Genomic DNA, 20,587 nt, shown 5'->3' with positions numbered 1-20,587 from the left:
ATTTATGTTCCCACCAACAGTGCATGAGGGTACCCTTTTCTCCACATCTTGCAAGCACTTGTTATCTCTTGTCTTGTTGATAATAGCCATTCTAGTAGGTTTGAGGTGATATCTCATTATAGCTTTGATTTGTATTTCCCTGATTATTAGTGATATTGGAACATCTTTTCATGTACCTCTTGGCCATTTATGTATCTTCTCTGTAAAAATATCATTCATAACTTCTGCCTATTTTTAATGGATTTTTAAAATTTTATTTTTATTTTTTGCTATTGAGATGTATGAGTTTCTTATATAGTTTGGATATTAACCCCTTATCCAATATATGGTTTGCAAATATTTTCTCCCACTCCACATGTTGTCAGATGTCTTACTCTTTTTCAACTTTTGTGCCTGGATAAGTCTTGACTGTCTAAGCCTGATAGGTTATGTACCCAAGGTGGTCACATTTGAGCATCTTCTTGGTTCAGCCATCCAAAGTCTTACATTGTGTCTCCATTTTCTCCAGTCTTCTCCATTTTCATCTACTCTTTGATTGGCTTGATTTCCTAAGTGTCCTCTGGTTGAAGTCTTGCCCTGAATTCTGGTCCCTTTGGAAATGGCCCTAATCCCTTGATTAGTTCATTAGTAACTTCTTTGGGGGTCTAGACCTGGCTCCTGTCTCGCTAACTATGGTTGAGTCCTCTAAATGGAAACATACCCACCTAACTATGAGATACCCATGCTTTAAGTACACACACATTTTTTATAGTAAGGATCACCTCTCCTGCAGAGTAAGACCCTGTATAATTAAATTTGTTCTGTTTTAGGGGCTGTTCCACAAAGCAAATCCTTGTCAATTCAGAGTTTCTTAGTGGCTTAGAAATCCTGATCATTGCATAATAAGACATAATTTTATGGAAATGATAAATAGGCTGTAATGAGACTCCCTAATATCGTTGCTTTTCTGAGTACAACTGCTGGACACCATGCATGGCATTCAAACACCTGTTAGGTTTTTGTAAACATGTAAATAGCATGGGGAAATATGCGAGCTACAAATTTGGGCCACTGTCCTCAGGGACTCTGTACCTCTATGTCTGCACTGCTTTATTCTGTCCTCAAAACAAGCACTCATGGAACCTTTCATCATCTAAATACTGACAACCCTTCTTCAACATCATTTAGATAATCCCTGTTGCCACTGAAACAGGTGCAAGACTTGGAACAGTTTGCTTCTTTTATTTGTTTAATTTATCTTAAAAAAGGTTAGCGTCTTTTTGTTTTTCAAACTGGTAGAAAGGAAGGGCTCTTTTCTGATGTCTATCTAGTCTCTAATAGTATATGAGTGTAACTTTTCAATTCTGGAAAATGATGGACTGGCATCAGAAAGAAAGTTCTTTATTCCCAATAATAAACTACAGGTACAAAGAGTGCAGATTCATTGCCTCATTTTGGATGATTTTCAGGTCTATCATTTGGTTTTGTTGTCACTGTGGCACTGCTACCTTCACTTACCATTTGTCGGCTCTCTTTTTGTCTGAAGTCAGCCTGACTGAACTTCATCTCCTTTCTGTCATAATAGCTGTTATGACTTGGTGGTATTTTAGGACACTGTAATGAAGTCACCCTCAAACTTTTATATGTTGACAAGCCTCTTTAATATACAACAATTTTTTTTTTGTCCCTAACGTTCACAATTATGGAAGGCAGAAAAACAGCTCTCTCAAAAGATGTCCGCATCTTAACCCTCGGAATTTGTGAATATGTTACCTTATATAGCAAAAGGGACTACGCAAAGGTAATTAAGGTTAAGGATCTTGAGATGAGGGGATTACCTAAGAGGGCAAAGTCTAATCACATGGTTCCTTAAAAACAGAGAACCTTTCCTGGCTGTGGTCAGAAAGAGATGTGACAATAGAAGAAGGGTAAGAGACAAGCTACACTACTGGCTTTTAAGATGGCTACACTGCCACAGAATGCACTTGGCCTCTAAAAGTTGGAAAAGGCAATGGATTCTCGCCTGGATCCTCCAGGAAGGAATGCGACCCTTCCGACACCTTGATTTTAGCCCAGTGACACCTGTGTAAGACTTCTATAGAATTATAAGATAATAAATATGTATTGTTTCAAAAATTAAGTTTTTGATTATCATGGCAGCAGCAAAAAACTAGTACAACAACCAAAGCTGAAGAGATAATTCTATTGTTTATCTAGCAAGGTTTGATGATGAAAGTCAAGTTTAAATAGGTCTAGAAAACAATCTTTTGGAAAAAAATTGATATCTTTTCCAATCTTCTAAAAATTATTACATTGTTCCTCAAAACAAAATCCTTCAAAAAAGTATTTTTTAAATAAAAAAAGTTAACACAGAGTGTGCAATCAGAAGATAACAGTTACGTACAGATGTTTCAGGATCCATGGTAAAATTAATAAAAATGGATGAAATCTTAGCTGAGAATAATTTTTACAGTAAGATCCATTACAAGGTTTAATATAATGTTCCTTTATGTTTGTAGGGTACTTTAAGATAATATACATATATGTTAGGTATATATATATAAATTATATCATCTCCTTTAATCCTTACAGCAATCCCAGTGAGGGAACTGGGGCTTGGAAAGGCTAATTTTTTTTTCCCCAAGAACTCAAACCAAGGTCCTATGACTCTGAACCTACTGCTCTTTGTGGTACGTTGAAGAAATAATTTAGTATAGTGTTTATAAGTATAGACTCTGGAGCCAGATTAACTTGAATCTCGTCTGTACTGCTAGCTGTGTGGTTTGGGCAAGTTATTTAAGCTCTCTGTGCCATAGTTCCTTCACCTTAAAGTGGTGAGAATGGTAACACCTGGCTCAGAGAGTTGTGAAGATTAAATTGAGTTTCTACAGGGAAGGTGCTTCAAAATGTGCCCGGAACGTATTGTTATTAATGATAAATGTTTATTATTGTGTCATGAAAGGGCTGAGATCTAAGTCAGCATCTATGTGTCAGACTCTCCCCCAACTCACGTTGCAAAACTGGTGCCCACCATTAGCAAATGGGAAGAATTCATTCCATTGGCTGCAGAAATAAGCCAAGCTGCCCCAAGTGTCAGATTTACTTCTGGAAAGAAGCAAACCCATGCTAAGCAACTGGTTCATTAATGAAGAATTTAATCATGTATGGTATGAAAGAGAAAGGAAGGGTTTCTTTCATTTCTACCTGTATAAGTGGTCTTGAGGTGTGAGGTGGGAAACTAACTCGGCATCCTGTATAGTTTCCTCCTGTTCCTGAAGTCAAGACATCAGATTACACAGAGCTGAAAAGTTAATCTGGAGAGTTCTAAGTGGAGTCTTATTACTGAGGCTCTAGGATAGCGTGAGTCAAAACTATGATTTATGGAGATTTCTTTCCAGATATTGAGGCCAGCTAATGTGGATATACTAGGGCATATTATGTATGCAGTATCTACTTTCCTGATGCTGCTCAAAATGAGGAAACAGAAAAGGAGGCCTTCAGCTTTGAGATTTATTGTTGTTGTTGGGAATATAGTAATGCCTATTGGTTGCTGGAGTGAGGTAGTATCTATATCTCCTCCCTTTTTCTGTTAATTCCTTTCTATCATGAAAAAAATTTATAGTCTGGTTTCTTCCTTCTGCTTTCATCTAGCCTTAGAACTCCTGCTTTCTTTTTTTCCACTCTTTCCAATCCAGAGCGAGGGATAGGAAATCATTGTGTTAAAGCTACAGTGAGATGATTTGCTAAGTCACTTATTTCACCTCACCTCCTAGGCAGTGGAGGCTAGGGAGCACTGACTTTGCCATGTGAAAGGAGTGCAGAGGATCCTAGGTTGGTGGCCAAATGAATACTTTGGTCTCAGTGGCCATATTCAGGGATGAGGAGGTTGACTGCCTTTGACTGGTTAGGTGATTACTTGGTCAGCTCCAGCTTATGAGCAATTCTGAAGGTGAAAGGGCCATTTTCTGCCAGTTGGGCAGCCTCTTCTGAATATAATTCGTGGGGTGGACAGACTATGGTCTGGTGCCAATCTTTTTCTTTCATTTGGTCCCTATTCAGGCATTAATTTTGAGTGGAAAACCTCTCACATATATTTTTCACATTAAGTGGTAGGAGTTTCCTTTCTGAAGGATTTCTTCCCACAACCAATTCCTAGTAGTCTGATCTGGCCCTGATGCTCCGATATTTAGCTCTAGCTACCATCTACACGTAGTCCTTTAGGCATTGCATCCTATCCCACTCATCTCCATCTGATCTACCCTGGATGCACTGAATCCTCCATCCTCTTTTGGTCAGGGAGTAGGAAGAGTGATGACACATATAGGCCCCTATTTTCTTGCTTTTCCAGACTTCTCTACCATCCACCTTGCTGTACAAAGGCTTGGTTGATTTGATGGCTTTGTCTATGGATGGGGTGGAAATGGGGAGGTTGGGTATGGCAATCAGAAGACGGTGGAGTCTTATAAGAAGAGACATAAGAGAGATGATCTTTCTCTCTGCCATGTGAAGATACAATGAGACAGTTGTAAACGAGGAAGAGAGCCTTCCCTAAGAACCCAGCCATGCTGTTACCCTGATCTCTGACTTTCAGCCTCCAGAACTGTGAGAAATAAATGTTTGTTATTTACGCCACCCAGTCTGTGGTATTCTGTTGTAGCAGAGCCCTACCTGTCTGTCTGTCTGTCTATCTATCTCCAGACTAAGATAGCGCTCTTCCCACTAAACTCTCCCTCGGTCCCCTCTTTTTCTCTCTGACCGTTACTGATACTTCTTTATTTTCTCCTCTCCCTTCATCTGCCCCAAGACTCTCAAGTTTAATCACATTTGATATTATTTCAGCACACATTTAATAGGATTTTTCTCTACACTACTTTTCTCAGACACCCTGCAGTACAACCTTATGATTTCAACATTAGTGCCACCTCAGTTAAACAGCTTCTGGCCACAGAGTCTGGCACTGGAATGTAATGTTTTCACCAACACTGGTGTCCCAGGCACAGTTTCAACATGTAGAGATACATTCCCAAAAAAGGATATAGAGTAACCTTGGAGGAAGACTTTGGAACTAAGTATGAAATTCAGTAAGTTGTTTTCCTTCAATTATAGTGACACCATGTTGGGTGAGCTTTGCAGAAACATAAGTGCAGCCCACACACTGTACTATAAGGCCATAACTATAACTCCCTCGGCTCTTTTATCCTTGGGACAGAAACCTACTGAGCCCATTACCTCCCCTGTTGGGCTGTTCTTGTGTCATGAGTCCAGCCTGATTTGGGGCCATCTTTGATTCCTCCTTTTCCACCTCCCATGAAGAGTGAGCCACCACATCCTGCCACCTTCCCTTCACCTTGTCACTCTTGTTGGTTCTCTCTAACTTGTTGCCACATCTCAAGTTCAGAAATCCATTCTCTCTTGCTACCATGCCATCAACGTCAAACTAGTCTTCTTATAATTGCTAAAATGACATTTGATCACACTAGCTCCCTCATTAAAAGCCTTTAATGACTTGCCAACGTAAAAAAATTCCAAACTCTACCATAGCATTCACAGCCCATCCTAACTTCCTCATCTCATTTCCACAAACCCTGTGCTCCACTCCTGGTCAATACTCACTCGTCCTCACAGAGAAATGAATGCCCCATCTTTGACCTGCCTGTCCTTTAGCCTGAGATGCTTTCTTTTCCCATTGTAAATATGGTTTAAAAGTCACCTCTTCCCCGAAGATTTTACTGATGATTTTCTCAGTCAGAACCTTCAGACAAACCTTTCTCTGCCCTGCAGCATTTTCTTTTGTATTATTGCAAAGCATACATCTCTTTCTTTTCTGGTATTGGAGGTTAGCTAATAACATAAAAACAATATTCTTGTGGGAAAATGTGTTTTGAATTCAGAACTATTGGCTTCAGGATGAACTCTGGGAAGACTATCTCCTTGTAACAAGGGGGATCCTTCCATTACTATTCCATACTCTAATACCCAAGAACATTGTCACCCCCTTCTTCCCTTAGGCAGTTCTAATGTCCAATTATGCTAACTTCATAGAAATATAATTGCAAAACAGCTGGCTGTAAGCAATGATCCTTTGTGTGAGATATAAAGGGGCCACTAAAGGCTTTTTGTATTTACAATGAGAACTAGAAAGCAGCAGTTCAAATCCGAATAATGCAAGATGCCTGCAGTCTTCATCTTGACAATTTTGCATAATTATACTGTCTTCTTTCTTAACTACCACAGTGACCGCGGGCCCTTGTAACCATGGCCTTTCCATTTCAACCAAAGACTTGTTAAGAAACAGCCTCATTTCAGCTGTTTTGTTCAATCCCTTCTGAGCCAGTACCCAGCTTCTGAGTAACTTTAGGTATCATTCCTTTCATCTTCCCGCCCCCCCCTCCCCCGCCCACCCCGTGGATAATGTTCAGTAAATTTCAACTTATCGTGTTGGAAGAGGAAAGTAGCACTTTTATCAAGTAAGGTCCCAAATTTCAAGTGACTGAAAACTCATTTCAGTCCACTACATATGGTGGAAAAGTCCAGAAGTAGGGCTGTGTGGCAAAGATTAATTGTCCCCTAAAATCCTTTTCTCCCTTCTTTTTATTTTAACAAGATGTATAAAATTTATTTATTGCTTTTGGCTGGGTGCAGCTTGAGGGATGTTAGTTCCCCCACCAGGGATTGAACCTGGGCCCTCGGCAGTGAGAGCATGGAGTCCTAACCTCTGGACTGCCAGGGAATTCCCTCCCCTCCTTTTTATTTAGCAATGAAACTCCTAAGTTTTACCTGGGCACCATTTCATCCAGCTAGAAATATTTCTCCCAGACTCTCTTACAACTCAGTATGGCCAAATAAATAACTTTGGCTACTGGAAGTGAATGGAAGTGTTGTGTGTGAAATCCATAGCATATCTTTAAAACAGTGGCTCTCAATGGAGGGGCTATTTCATCCCCCAGACATTTTGCAGTGTCTGGGGAGATTTTTGATTGTCATAACTTGGGGGGTGATATGGGCCTTAAGTGGATAGAGGCCAGGGATTCTGCTAAACATCCTACAATGTATAGGATAGCTCTTAACAGTAAAGAATCATCACCTCCAAAATATCAATAGAGCTAAAATTGGTAAATCCTACCTTAAAATAAGCTTCAGGCCCTCCACTTTTCATTTCTTTTTTCTTGCAACTGAAACATGGATGATATGGGAGGGCAGTGAACCAGCTTTTACCTTGCAACATGAAGTCAGTACTCCAGGGGAACAGGACAACAAGGTAGGAAGATCTTGGGTTCCTAAATGACCTCACAGCCCCAAACTGCCTACCAGTCTTGCCCACCCACCCACCTATGGGCATGAGGGAGATAAAGAATTTCAAACAGCAATTCTATCTTTTGGAGCCTCTTTGTTACAGCAGTTCAATCTGCTCTCTATTTAATACAGAGTCAACAATATCAAGGTCCCAGGTTTGCCTGTGTCTCTACTGTTTTCTAGAGTTCTCTGCAAATTCCACATGGTGGCCTCCCCAAGATATCCTAGGCTTTTCTCTGAAGGATGTAGATGACTGTACCAGCTTCAAGTCTCATATCGTCACACTATACCATCCAAAGGAAAGAGAATCTACTTCAGAATTCCCAGGAAAAGTCCCAAGTTCACTCTGATTGGACAAACATAGATGAAATGTCAACCCTATATTAATCCCTGTGGTGAAGATGATGTGATGAACTAAGGCTGGCTTAGTCCTGGGTCATGTGCCCATCCCCAAACCAATCAGGAGCACCAGGAATCCTACCTTTGGAGTTGGGGGTAGGTGCAAGTCTAGCCTAAGTACAAGGCTAAGAATAGAAGAATATGGTAGTTCCTCAAACAGGAATTAGAAGGCCCTTACCAAGAATGCTGGGAATAGAAGTTGGGAGGCAACCAACCAATGTTTATAGAGTTTCTCAACCTAGGGTCTTGAGGATTCCATCTCCGTCTAAACTTGAAAGTGTGCATACACTTATTTTCAGAGAGACATTCCTTTCCACTTGAGATCAAATTCCTAGGAATGAGCCATTAAGTGCTTGTAAAAAGTGGTCCATGACATGAAACTTATTCTTTTTCCTAGAGGAATGCAGAAAAGTATATGTTTGTATATCTTACAGTAGACAGATAAATCTAATTATCATTGAATTAAACTGCCATATCAGTATTACCAAAAAAAAGTGGTCTAGCAGTAGCAGAGACAGCAGAGTTAAAACATGGCAGATTTAGGATTTAGAGTTTCCTTGCCAACTGCAGCTTTTTCTTGAACACTGACAGGGTATTTCATCAGTAAGCCAATCATTAAACAGTATACAAATAAATAGTAATAGGGTTCACAGAGCAGACAATTTCCATTTCCATCACTGGCAGTTACAACACATTTACTTGACGGGGGTCTTTATAAATAATTTACAAGTACTTAGAGAAGACTACATTGAAGAACTTATGTGTCTTTATAGTTTAAAATGCTCCCTGTAATGTTATAGTAAGGATGCAGCATTAAAAATACATTCCGGGAAAATTTTCCTCTGAGCCCACAATTTAAAAATGAATTTACATTAGTTAAGTTCAGTGTTCGCTAGAAGAAAACAACATGACATAAGTGACTGCCACAGAGAAAAGCAACCTCATTGTAGTGAGACATTGTAAAACAGCAAAGGCTGATTTAGCTCATTAATGGCGGCAGAGTGCTTTGATGAGACAAATACATAAGCACAAAATGCTATTGTTATGAATTAAGTGGAAAGCATTTTTGGTCGTGGTAGAAGAAGCCACTGAATTCCAAGAGTCATTTTTGTTGTTGCCAAAGTGGACTGTACGTGACCGCCAGCCTCTTGACTAAAAGTGTGGGAATGCATGAACAAAACCTATGGAGTGTAGGACTACAGCCAAGAAAGATTTTCCAGATGTGGTGCGTTTATGGGCAAGTAAAAGGACAGTGTGAGGGTTTGAGCTCCACCCTTGGTAGAGGAAGGGGTTCACTGTGTTTGCAAAACCCAAATCTTTCCTTTTCAGTATTGAAGGTGAAATTCTTCATCTGTAATTCAACCCTCTTCTTCCTGAACTTTGGAAAATCTTTTGGGAAGGGCAAACACATGAGACTAGGAACGGTAGTAATTATGTTTGATTCTTTCTGGATGACTACAGAGAGTTTCATGGAATGACCATGTATAAACTGTATGAGCTGATTGGAAAAACAAAAACAGTCAAAGGATTCAGCAAAGCAAACAAAATTGCAAACAGCAAATTTGACTTTTTTCTTTTTTTGTTTTGGACATTTGGGCTTAGCCTCTTATTTATGCCAGATGAAACATCACTAGTAAGATCCTTTCTTCCTTTCCTTCTTTCCCTTTCTTTCTTTCTTTCCTCCTTCTTTTTTTTAACAATTATTAGACATTTCTACTCGATGAGATAACATTGGTAACTGGATAACATTGCTGGGATTTTTAAGCACATGTAATATGGCAATAAATGGATGCTACACCTTATCCATATAGAGAAGGTTTCCAGGCAATTCAGCCTGAGTTCAAAACAAAAAAAATGTGAGAATAGAGGTGCTCTTACACTTAATATGACTGAACAGGGTTAGTGCTCTGTGGTGGGGTTACTTCAGCTTCACCCAGTTCTCACATTGGTTCAGCCAGAATGGATTTCACTCTCATTAACTCCCTATTCCTTGCATGTACTTGCTTTAAAATATCTATGTGTCTTCTAGACATTTTGCAGTCCAAGTATTAGAAAGTGTATGGACTGAGCCTGTCTTAGGATAATGGAGGGAGAGATTTGGAAATGTTTCCATAGGGAGTGGAGGAATCTCTCTCCATGTCCTCACTTTGAATTGCTTCTAGAACTTGTCAAGTGCCTGGGTCTGTCTGCTAGGGAGTGGGGGAATGGCCCCTATATTTTCTTTGCTGGAAATGTCTCACTGCTTCTTTCTCTGCTTGAAAAAGGAGATGAATTCATGATCTCAGGAAGGTTTCTTTTTCCTTGCTGTCCCCCTCCTGCCTTTAAGTGACATTTTTAAGCATGCTGACCTGGAATAGGATGAACAAAGTGGCTTTCATTTTCTTCTAAAAAGGAGATAATGGTTTTTAAGACTCATAATATTGCTGATAACTCATACTTTCCACCTTTGGTTTGAGATTTTACAGTATGAATAATGCATGCCCTATTTTAAAAAGACACAAAACTTTGAACACCACGGTTGGCTTGTTATTAAGTTTCTTTTATGTAAATGTTGATTTCCTTTATCCTTCTAGAGAGGTATTTTATTTTGGTTCATTGATGGCCAAATATGGTTCTATTTTATAAATCTGTGAAACTCTGTTCGAAATCAGCTGGTGCTCTGCATGTCAAGAAGATAAGTAGCTTTGCAAGAGAGATCAACTTCTACCTTGGTAATCTGGTTTTCTTACAATATTGTAAGGAGAAAATAAAAATAAACTATGACTTCAATATTATACTGCATATAAGAAAATGACAAGGAGTAATATAATTCTGTGGTGATTTTACTGCTTTTTATGAAGCAGATTTGTGATTAAAGTCAATCACAGCATATCAGTATTTCAGATCTCAGTAAAAACTCACAATAATGTTATTGTACATACTGATTTCTATGGAATTGACATCATCTAAGATTCTTCATCCCTAAATCTGGGAGAAGTGAGAGTTAGGGTGTTAGAGTTAGTCAAATTCTTTATATAGAATATTTGGTTTCTATGGATCAGTTTAATTCTTTGCAAGATTCCAGAGCCACACACTAAATAGCCACAGAGATGGCCCAGAGGTATAAATGTTAGGGCTGCTCTTATTTTCCCCACATTTTCCATTTTCTTGAATCATAGATATTCTACAGGCTGACATCTTTCACTTTGATGACTTTTGGTTTAATGTAACTTAAGTGGTTATTCCATTTTTCTTGATATTATTCCTTAGTTCTGTGGTACAGAATTCACTGATTGATTCATCCATTCATTTATTCATTCACCTGCTCAGTCTCTCATTTACTGAGTGCCTATTATGTGCCAGGCATTTATCTTTTAGCCAGTGTCCCGTTCAATCCTGTACCCTCATGCTTGACACAGAGCCTGGCACATGGTAGAATCCAGTAAATATTTACTAAATGATCGATCGTATCAGTCAGTGAGGTATAAATATCTGTTGAACAGACTCTTAGGGAAGAGAGTGAGGGGATACAGAAAACTATAGAACCCAGTTTGTTCTTCAAAGAGCTCACATTTGGTTGGGAGGAGAAGACAGAAATTCCTGAAAAGTTAAGTTTAAATCAACTCACATCTTTTGTAGTAGGAAAGATAGCATAAGACAGTGTATGTTTTCTTGCTAAATGATTTGTATGGCAATAACTGTGAGAGGAATTTGGATCAGATGGACACCCTTCACTCGGTTGGAAATGCTTAGTTTGAATTCAAGGCTCTACACTTAGGGACTCCAAATGAGTGTCACAAAAAGAGAAGTAACCTTTGGTTAGTTCTAAACATGACCAACTCTTATGTCCTCTTTTCATTCCACCTCCACATATAGATGTACAATTTCACAAAACACCATACAGTGATATTCGGATGGTGTTTTTGCTTGTGTAGAGAAGGAAAGAGTCACTAGATGGATTGCCTTTCTTTGAACTTGTTTTTTTCCCTTGGCCTTTTCCAGCCTTCCTGAGCATAATGGAATTTCATGGTTACCCTAAAGTGATTTTCATAAATAGGCAACCCATACATCTTAAGGCAGTTTAAGTGAAATGGAATTTTGTGTGATATGCAGGATTTTATAAATAATAGGATACATATATACCTGCCTGTAACATTTGCAGGGCCCAGGTTAAAACTTCAAATGAAAGTCCATATACCATATGTCTAAATCGTTAAATGTTATAAACTAAAACACAAACTGTTAAAATATGTAGTTTCTATTCTCATATCTTAACACATAATAACCAGGAAATCCAGCTTTAAATCAAGAGTTCTCAGACTCCTTGGGGTTCAGCAATGGAAACGGCCCCCTTTTTCTTCTCGCTAAACTCCCACACACACCATAAAAAGTTTCACATACACCTATGTGGACGCCCCAGCCTGCATGTCCGCAAAAACTGCTCTTTAGCCATCCCTCAGCCATGGGGTATGCGCTTGCCTTCAGGTGGTCATATTTGGGGGAAAAAAAATCTTCAAAGACCTCGTGAATAAACTTGAGATCATTTTGGCATGGAACATTGGATATGAGGTACCCAGAGCCCGGTCTAGAATGGAGAGTTGGGTGCAGCCCCTAGATGAGCATGTTCTGTTCTGTTGGTCTTGAGGATTCTTCATCGCCTGGAAGTGTAGATAGAGGAGGACCACAGTAGGCTCTCTAAACTCTGGGTTCCAGGGCACGGTCCCTTCTTGCCCACATCTGAGGCCTGTACTGCATATTCTTTCCGATTAAAAAAAAAAAAATCTTAGCAGGCACTTTATTTTTCACTCTTTGTATTTTATCTCATTTATTCTTCGTGGCCACCCCGAGAGAAAGGTTTCACTACCTCCATTTTAAAGCTGAGGGACCTGAGACTAAGTGATGGGTCCGTGGTCAGACAGTTAATATCAGTGATCATAGAAGCCCTGCGACTTTGAACATTCATCCTAATCTAACATTCAGAAACTTGATCAGTTTTAGACTCTATACGTTGTACAAGGAAAGATGATTAAAACATGATATAACTCCTTACATGGTTTTCAATCCAGTAATTATACTGTAAGTTTAATGTTCACATTTCTTAACTAGACTAACAGACCCTGAATGATCTGGCTCATACCTACCTCTTCAGTTTCATCTCTCAGGATACTCCCCCTGCTGCTTCAGCCTTTTCAGCACCTTGCATACAATGTGTTTCATCCCTCTTTGGGGCCACATGCCTGAAATGCCTCCTCTTCATGCCCCTACCCTATACCTTTGTAATTAAGCTCAGCTCTATATCATTTCTTCGTGGAAACTTTTTGACTCTCCATTTTAAAGCAGCTTCCCTTTTTATAATCTTCATTAAGGATGATTATCAATCACTAAAAGGATAGCAAATGGGACTTGGTGAAAACAGCCCATGTACCCAATAACCCTTTCCCCAAGTTTCTCATCAGAAACACTCTAACAGGTGCTGCTCCGGATTGAATAGAACTTGACAGAAATGACCAGCTGGAATAATTGTAGTGAGTTAATCTCCTGATCTGCATCAGATCACTAGCAATGTAGGACATGAGTTTTCTTAGAGCAGAGGGAAAAGTCATGAACTCTTTTTGGAGAAAAGCTGTTCCATATCATCCTTCAGAAGATTTTGCCTTGTGTGTAAAGCAAGTATATCTAGCAAAAGGCCATGAAATATGTTTTTTCCCTTGAATAACCACCTGTGGTATGGATGAGGTTAGAACATTCTGTTCTCATTCTTCCCAGTTTAGCATCAGGGTGGGAAGGATGGCGAGTGTTAAACGTTAAGAACTGTCATCTCTAGGAGTGAAGATTAGACACAAAGCAAATATTCTAATGCAAGTTCATGATTTGCCTTGAAAGGCCATCCCAGAGAATGCAGAGTGAATCAATTTAGTGGCGTTGTTGGGCAGAGTCAGAGGTCTGATTCTGAATCTTTTTGGAAATATTCTGGATGATTTGGATGCAAGCCTAGGTTCAAAAGGGTTAATTCTTACCAAGCAGTGCTGGATGTGCAGATACTTCAAACAACTCACAACTTGTTACTTCATCTGAAAGCCATTTTAAAGGGACAGTTAAATATCTTTATTGAATAAATGAATAAGAGGGCAGACATTATGTTCTAAGACCGTTTACGGTCTCTGAATTAAATAGAAAATCTCTCTGTGTTTTGTTGTTTGTTTTTTTTTTTACCTGATTTTTTTTTTAACATCTTTATTGGAGTATAACTGTTTCACAATAGTGTGTTAGTTTCTCCTTTACAACAAAGTGAATCAGTTATACATATACATATGTTCCCATATCTCTAGGGACGTTATTTTTGAAAGCTTAATGAGGTAGTAGAAAATGTTCATTTTCCCTAAAAGCCCGTGTGCCCTGCATCGGCAGGCGGACTCTCAACCACTGCGCCACCAGGGAAGCCCTCTCTGTGTTTTTATGCCTCTTTTAGGACATGGCATCAATGAGTCAAAGGCCATATACCAATAAGCAATGTTAATGCTTTTTCGATAAAACTGTTCCTAACAACTCTGTTAGATGGAGAGAAGTCAACATTTTACAGGATCAATCTGAATAATATAGTGCTAGATTTTAGGAGTTCAAATTTAGCTAAGGAATTATTAATTAAACTATCAGTGTATTTCCCTCTCAAAAATATTGAAAGAGAAAGAGTTATATTTAGTCAAATGGAAGAAATTTTTCTTATACTGGCATTTTCAACATGGCAGTCAGAACAGTCCGAAGAATTTAATTAGGTAACTAATATGAATTTGACATTTGCCCTCAGTTCAGAGTGATGCGATTTCAGGCATAAGGACAGGTCTACAGTACAGAAATTGAAAATAGGGCCTGAATGAGTTAATTGACCTTGACTCAAGATCCTCTCTGAAAACAGACTTACTGCATATTGCTTAAAAAAAAGGAGATCCCTACATAATCTTGCTGAACATGAGCAGATGAAAACTGAGTTGCAATGTAAAAAGGTTTTGGAAGTTCTTGGAGGGCAAATTATATGATGAGTCAGGTTTATTGAACATTCATTATGTGTCCACTGCTTTGCAAGATGATCTGAGAAGATGGTGGGAAATATGGACACATTGTTATTACCCTGGAGGAAGCTACAATGAGTGAATTTTCACCTGAAAACCTAAGAACAAATATTAAATTTGGAAATTTAGGTCTGTTGGTCCTATTTGGGATAACGCTTGTTTATGTTGTTTTTTCCTGTGTCTTTGATCGTAATAAAGGTTTAATATTTATCACTGGAATTTTGTAAGGTCCACATTAAAGTAGTACCAAAAATTTCTCCAAAAAAAAAAAAAAAAAGGCAGGTGAAGCATTAATGGATAGTACAATGATAATGATTAAGGAAAAACATTTAAACTTAAAAACTTAAAAAGTCCAGTCTGCCTATGATCACAAACACAAGTTTCGCAGAAAAATGGGAGACCAAATAGAGTTAGAATGTAGACTTTGTGGCATAATTCTGAGGAAATCGAAATAGCAGCTATAAGTTTATTTGGGAACGATTAACAGTCAATCAATTGGTTTGTAAAAATCAATCCTCACCAATCACCTGTCAACCACACTCCAGTACCCCTAGAAAATCCTCAAAAAACAGAGCCTGAGCAAGAAAAAGAAACTGGGCAAATGGAAAATATGTACACACTGATGAGAAATCAATACAACCATGGCCATGCATTTCAAATTGTAGGAAGAGAGAAGATGTCTATATGCTTATTCCTGCTGCTGTTTTTACTGCCTTCTTTGCTCTTAAAGTGCTTTAGGACGACTGCCATTCCACAAAAATGTAAATCCTAATTATGGACAAATCTACACCAAACACACACACACGCGCACACACACATAATACATCACATCTACGGCATTCGTTTGTAAAGGCACTTCCAGGGAACGAGCATCATTCCTTCGTAAGGCTCTCTCGGTGATTATTTGTTTTTCTGGCAATGCAGAAATTCCTCTAAATAGGTCATCATAATACTGATAATCATCTCCAAGGTAACCAGCTTTCAAGGCAACTGGCTGAGAATTACATTTCTGGGTGGGGGAAATTACATTACAGACACGGTGTTGACACAAGAAGATGCAATCTAGTGCCGTTCAAATTCCCTTTATCAAATATTCTCAAAGCATTTATCACATATTCTCTTCATAATCTGAATTAAGTATGATTTATTTGGGAGACATTTGTAGGTAACGCTCAGTCTCTTACTGTACACAATAAAAGGCACAAGTGTTTGGTTATTTCTTTGACTGTGTAGGTTCAGCAAATAGGTCTAGGTGCTTGGGGTTTCTCATGCTAACCCAGAGCCCATATCTTAGCAGAAGTCTAGAGATAGGTATTTATTCTCACTTCCTGTCTCTGCCTGCTACTAACTGTGTAGGCGTTTGACATACTCAGAAGAGAGATTGGATTCTTATGGGATTGTGCAAGAAAATCTTGAGCATAAAGTATCACGAAATTGAAGAGCTCTTCTGATAAATGTGTTTCCTAGATATGAAGGAATCCATTTGTTAGTGTCCAGGGATAAGAATAACCAACTTCTTAGAAGTGCTCTCAAGTTTAAGTCCTTGAAATGTATTTTAGCCAAGAGGAGCTGGCACACAACCCAACCAAACCACTTCAGCTTGATTTCTTTTTTTAATTCTGAGTCTTAAAGTATTCAATACTTGAATAATTACGAGGAAGGAGCTATTCATGGTAATTTTATATTTGCAGACCACAGATAGGATATTTAGTTAAGAGTTAAAAGAACAAGTTGAGGCCTCCAGCTGAAGGTGATAGAGTGAAAACAGATCATAGAATCTTCCATTTTTCTCTCACAACTAAAAAAGTGAACGCCAACGCCAAGAAACACTAGCTCTCTCCTTCCAAACAATAAACCAGCTACCAAATTAAGGCAAGGAGTGCCCCTTACTAGTATGGACACTGAAACAAAACAAAACATGGGCATGTACACACGCATGCAAAATGCAGGCCAGGAAAAGAGAAGATTCTGGAGTGACACAGTGTAGCTCCTAACCTTGACCTTCCTCCCTGCCCCTCTGAAGCTTCACTGGCAAATTTGATGAATCTTAAGCCTTCATTACTGCCCTCAAATCTACAGAAAATTGAACTGAATTACTATCCTTATTTTTTTTTTCTCTCTTTTGACTGAGGGGTGGTGGAATGGCCGTTAGACAGAAGTGGGCAGCTTCTTTTGGATACCACGTTGTATCAGTCAAGATACCACAATGAATATAAACTCACAAGAAAGGGGATTTTTGTCTCATTTGTTTCCAGTGCCTAGATTAGAATAGTGCCTAGTAGAGAATAGGTACTCAATAAAAGTGTGTTGAATGACTGTGGAAAAAGAAATTCCAGAGTGTCCCCCTTCAGGGTGGATATGAGTCCTGATTGAAGGGAGGGGTTAAAACTTAGTTCAAAACGCCTATCAAATCCCAGAGAGAGCAGAATCCAGGAGTTCTAATTCACACAGAGGTCACCTAATCTTCCCCTCCAGTCCCCACAGGAAAGTGGGTGGTATTCAATACCAAGTTCTCAAACCATAGCTCAGTGTGGAAATAAGTCAGAGTCAATGGAAATGGAGTCAAGGAGAAGTCACGTACACTTGATCAGAACAAAGAGAAGGTCTGGATAGAACAAGGTTGGGGGGAACAAAACAGAGACAAATATCCAAACATGCTAAGGCAACGCTCCCAAATAAAAACAAACAAAACCAACCAACCCTTAAAAGAAAGGAACATGGCATGCAGAGGAATGATAAAACCCTCACTCTTAAAGAAAACATAATCCAAAGCACAAAACAAAATTCCTCAGAAGTGCTTTGTACTATGAATCAAGTTAATGAGAACATGCACTCAGAAAAATATGAGCTCAATGATGAGATGAGAGAACAACAAAGAAGTTTACAAAATTAAAGAAGGTTGAGGACAAAAACAATATTATAGAACAATAAGTAAAGGTGACATAACAAGGAATGAAATAAACATGGCTGCAAATAAAATTACTGACCTAGAAGAAAGGCTTGTGAATACAAGAGGAGCAAAGGAGTTAGAAGGTAATAGATTGGAGTTCCAAAGCACTTAACATAATTGAGGATCCCTGAAGAAGAGGATCCATTAAATAGAACAGGAAAAGAATTTGCAAATATCATACAAGGAAGTATCACTAAAGACAAAGAAGCCTACAGATGGAAAGAGTATACCATGTTCTAGGACATATTGATAACAGAATGCTCAACACTACAAACATATCCCTGACTGAATAATTGAAGTTTGAGAATACAGACATTCCTTAGGCATTGAAGCAGAAAAAAAGTCACAGACAAGGAAGCAAAAATTAGGCTGCCCTCAAATATCTCCACAATAACATTCAACACAGAAGCAATGTGTATGCCAACAAACATGTCAAGACAGATATTCTATCATGAAAGAATTTCAGTCAAGGATAACATATAATTGGGTCTTGTGAATTTCTGGTTTCAGTGATTTGGGGTGATGGTGTAGCCAACCTTAGAATATCTATCCTCACATTTTCCGAAGTGTGTCTTCTGAACTCTAATCCTGTCAGGTGTTTCATGGAAAAGGGAACTGTGGTCAAACCACTTAGAAACACAGAATCGCTGTAAGTCGTGCCTTATAGATTTATAATACATATCAGCAAATAACTGACTCTAAGAAACTTTTGCATTAGAGAAACTTGATTTTCCTGTAGAAAACATTCTTCAACCCAACATTTTCACTGACATAAATTGTACTCCCCAGAACACCTATTAACATTTTGCTAAAAGAGTATTTGATAGATTCCATTTGGAGAAAGTTTGATCTAAGATAATGGAGGGGGAGAAGATTTAATAACTCAAAACAGTGGTCAATCCAAAAGCAAATCATATTTATTTGCCTACTTTCCCCCTTAAGGACAGTAATACAATTTTATCATTCATTCATTTTAAAGTACTGAAATTTAAAAATCCAGTTCTAGGAAGGAAAAAGTACTCCCAGCAGAGGGGTGACAGTAGGACCACTTTGAAAGTACTAACAATAAACTCTCCTCTAAAGCAGCCATTTTCGATCTTTAAGCACAGCTCAGTTTCACATCTGCTTTGTTGAAAGGATTGCATCTTTGAAGGCTGCATTCCCACTATGGAGCTCTAGACATGGAGAGACTTCAGCTCAGTATAAATGAGAGAAATTCAAGGAGGTGTATTGAAACTGAACACTCTTTTTCTTCCTTAGGGAACCAGCAACAATGTAACTAAGAAAGCAAAGGAGTAAATAGCTTCTATTCCAGAAGAAAAACAAAGCCACCACTGCTTTGCAATACTTTTCCCCACTTCTCAGCAATTTTCCAATTTACATAAACAGTTTCTGACAGTGTACAACGCCTTCTAATTAGGTTACATACCACTGCTTCAGAACTGTGGAAGACTCTGATGTCCACTCACATCCTCTCTTAATGCTACTTTGAACTGGAACGAGTATTTTAATTCAAGACTGACTTGTCTCTATTTCCCTCCCATCCTGTCAGGAGACAGATATGTGCCAGGAATGTGGAGTGATAAGTGGGAGGGAGCTTTCAGCTTTCAGATGGTGTTATATTTGTCCGTGTAAGGTATCTCCGGGGAGCTGATGGAGGTAAGAAAGCGAGTTGAGGAGTAACTAACTTAGAGAAGGTCGAAGGATTTCAAAGAGTGAAGGAAGGGACCCATTAACTGTAATGCGGCAGAAACAGCAAGAATCCCCAGGATATGCTGCCCCCTGCAGGATTTTTTGGTAAAAACACACCAGTTAAAATAGACTACTTAGACGTTAAACAATATCAGTGTTGACAGGATGTGAGCAATAGAAATGCTCATATTCTTCTGGTAGGGTGTTATTTGGTGATGTCTAGAAAAGCTGAAGATGTACATTTCCTACATCCCAGAAATCTCAGTCTTACATAAACATCCGAGAGATACTCCCCCATGTTCGGATAAGGAGACATGTATAGGAGTGTCCCTTGTTGTGCTATTTGTGACAGCAAGAAATTGGAAACAACCCAAATATTCATCAACAGAAAAATGTAAACATCAGTTGGGGTATATTCCTACCATGAAATGCTATACAGTAATTTAAAAGTAACAAGTTCAGGGTGGGAGGGAGGGAGATGCAAGAGGGAAGAGATATGGGAACATATGTATACATATAGCTGATTCACTTTGTTGTAAAGCAGAAACTAACACACCATTGTAAAGCAATTATACTCCAATAAAGATGTTAAAAAAAAAAAGTAACAAGTTCACATTAACCAATATGGATTCATCTCAAGAATATAATTTGGAGAGACACATTCCTGCATAAGGATACATAATATGATACCACTTATATACATAAAGTTTGAAAACACATAAAATACACAGAGTACAATATCATTTATATAACTGAAAACATGCAAAAACAAAACTGTATGTGTAATAAAAACATACTTAGGAATAATGAACATAAAACTTGAAACTAGGCTGAGAATCACAAACAGCAAATTTAAGATAACAGTTACCTCTGAGGACAGAATGGGAGAAAAAGGATAGGAAAGGGTACCCAAGGTATTGTGATTAGATGTGCTAGGTTTTGTTTCTTTTGTGTAGTGGGTACATGAGTATTCATTATATTATACTTAATATTGTAAGGCCTGAAATATTTCATTAAAAAAATTGAGTGTCATACCGAGTGAAGTCAGTCAGAAGGAGAAAAACAAATACTGTATGCTAACTCATACATATGGAATCTAAAAAAAAAAAAAATGGTTCTGAAGAACCTAGGGGCAGGACAGGAATAAAGACGCAGACGTAGAGAATGGACTTGAGGACACAGGGAGGGGGAAGGGTAAGCTGGGACGAAGTGAGAGAGTGGCATGGAC

At 38.6% G+C, this 20,587-nt stretch overlaps 1 protein-coding gene across 2 annotated transcripts in view; it reads right to left on the bottom strand.

The window, feature by feature from the left end:
• The window catches only part of SYT1 (synaptotagmin 1), a 564,805-nt gene that overhangs the window by 11,259 nt on the left and 532,959 nt on the right, over positions 1-20,587 (bottom strand). The gene's annotated exons all lie outside the window — the stretch shown is intronic.

The sequence above is a fragment of the Physeter macrocephalus genome, chromosome 6 (genome assembly GCF_002837175.3).
Source record: "Physeter macrocephalus isolate SW-GA chromosome 6, ASM283717v5, whole genome shotgun sequence".
NCBI classification, from domain to species: domain Eukaryota; kingdom Metazoa; phylum Chordata; class Mammalia; order Artiodactyla; family Physeteridae; genus Physeter; species Physeter macrocephalus.
Note: the sequence above shows the minus strand (reverse complement) of the source record. Positions and strands in the feature narration are given on the sequence as shown.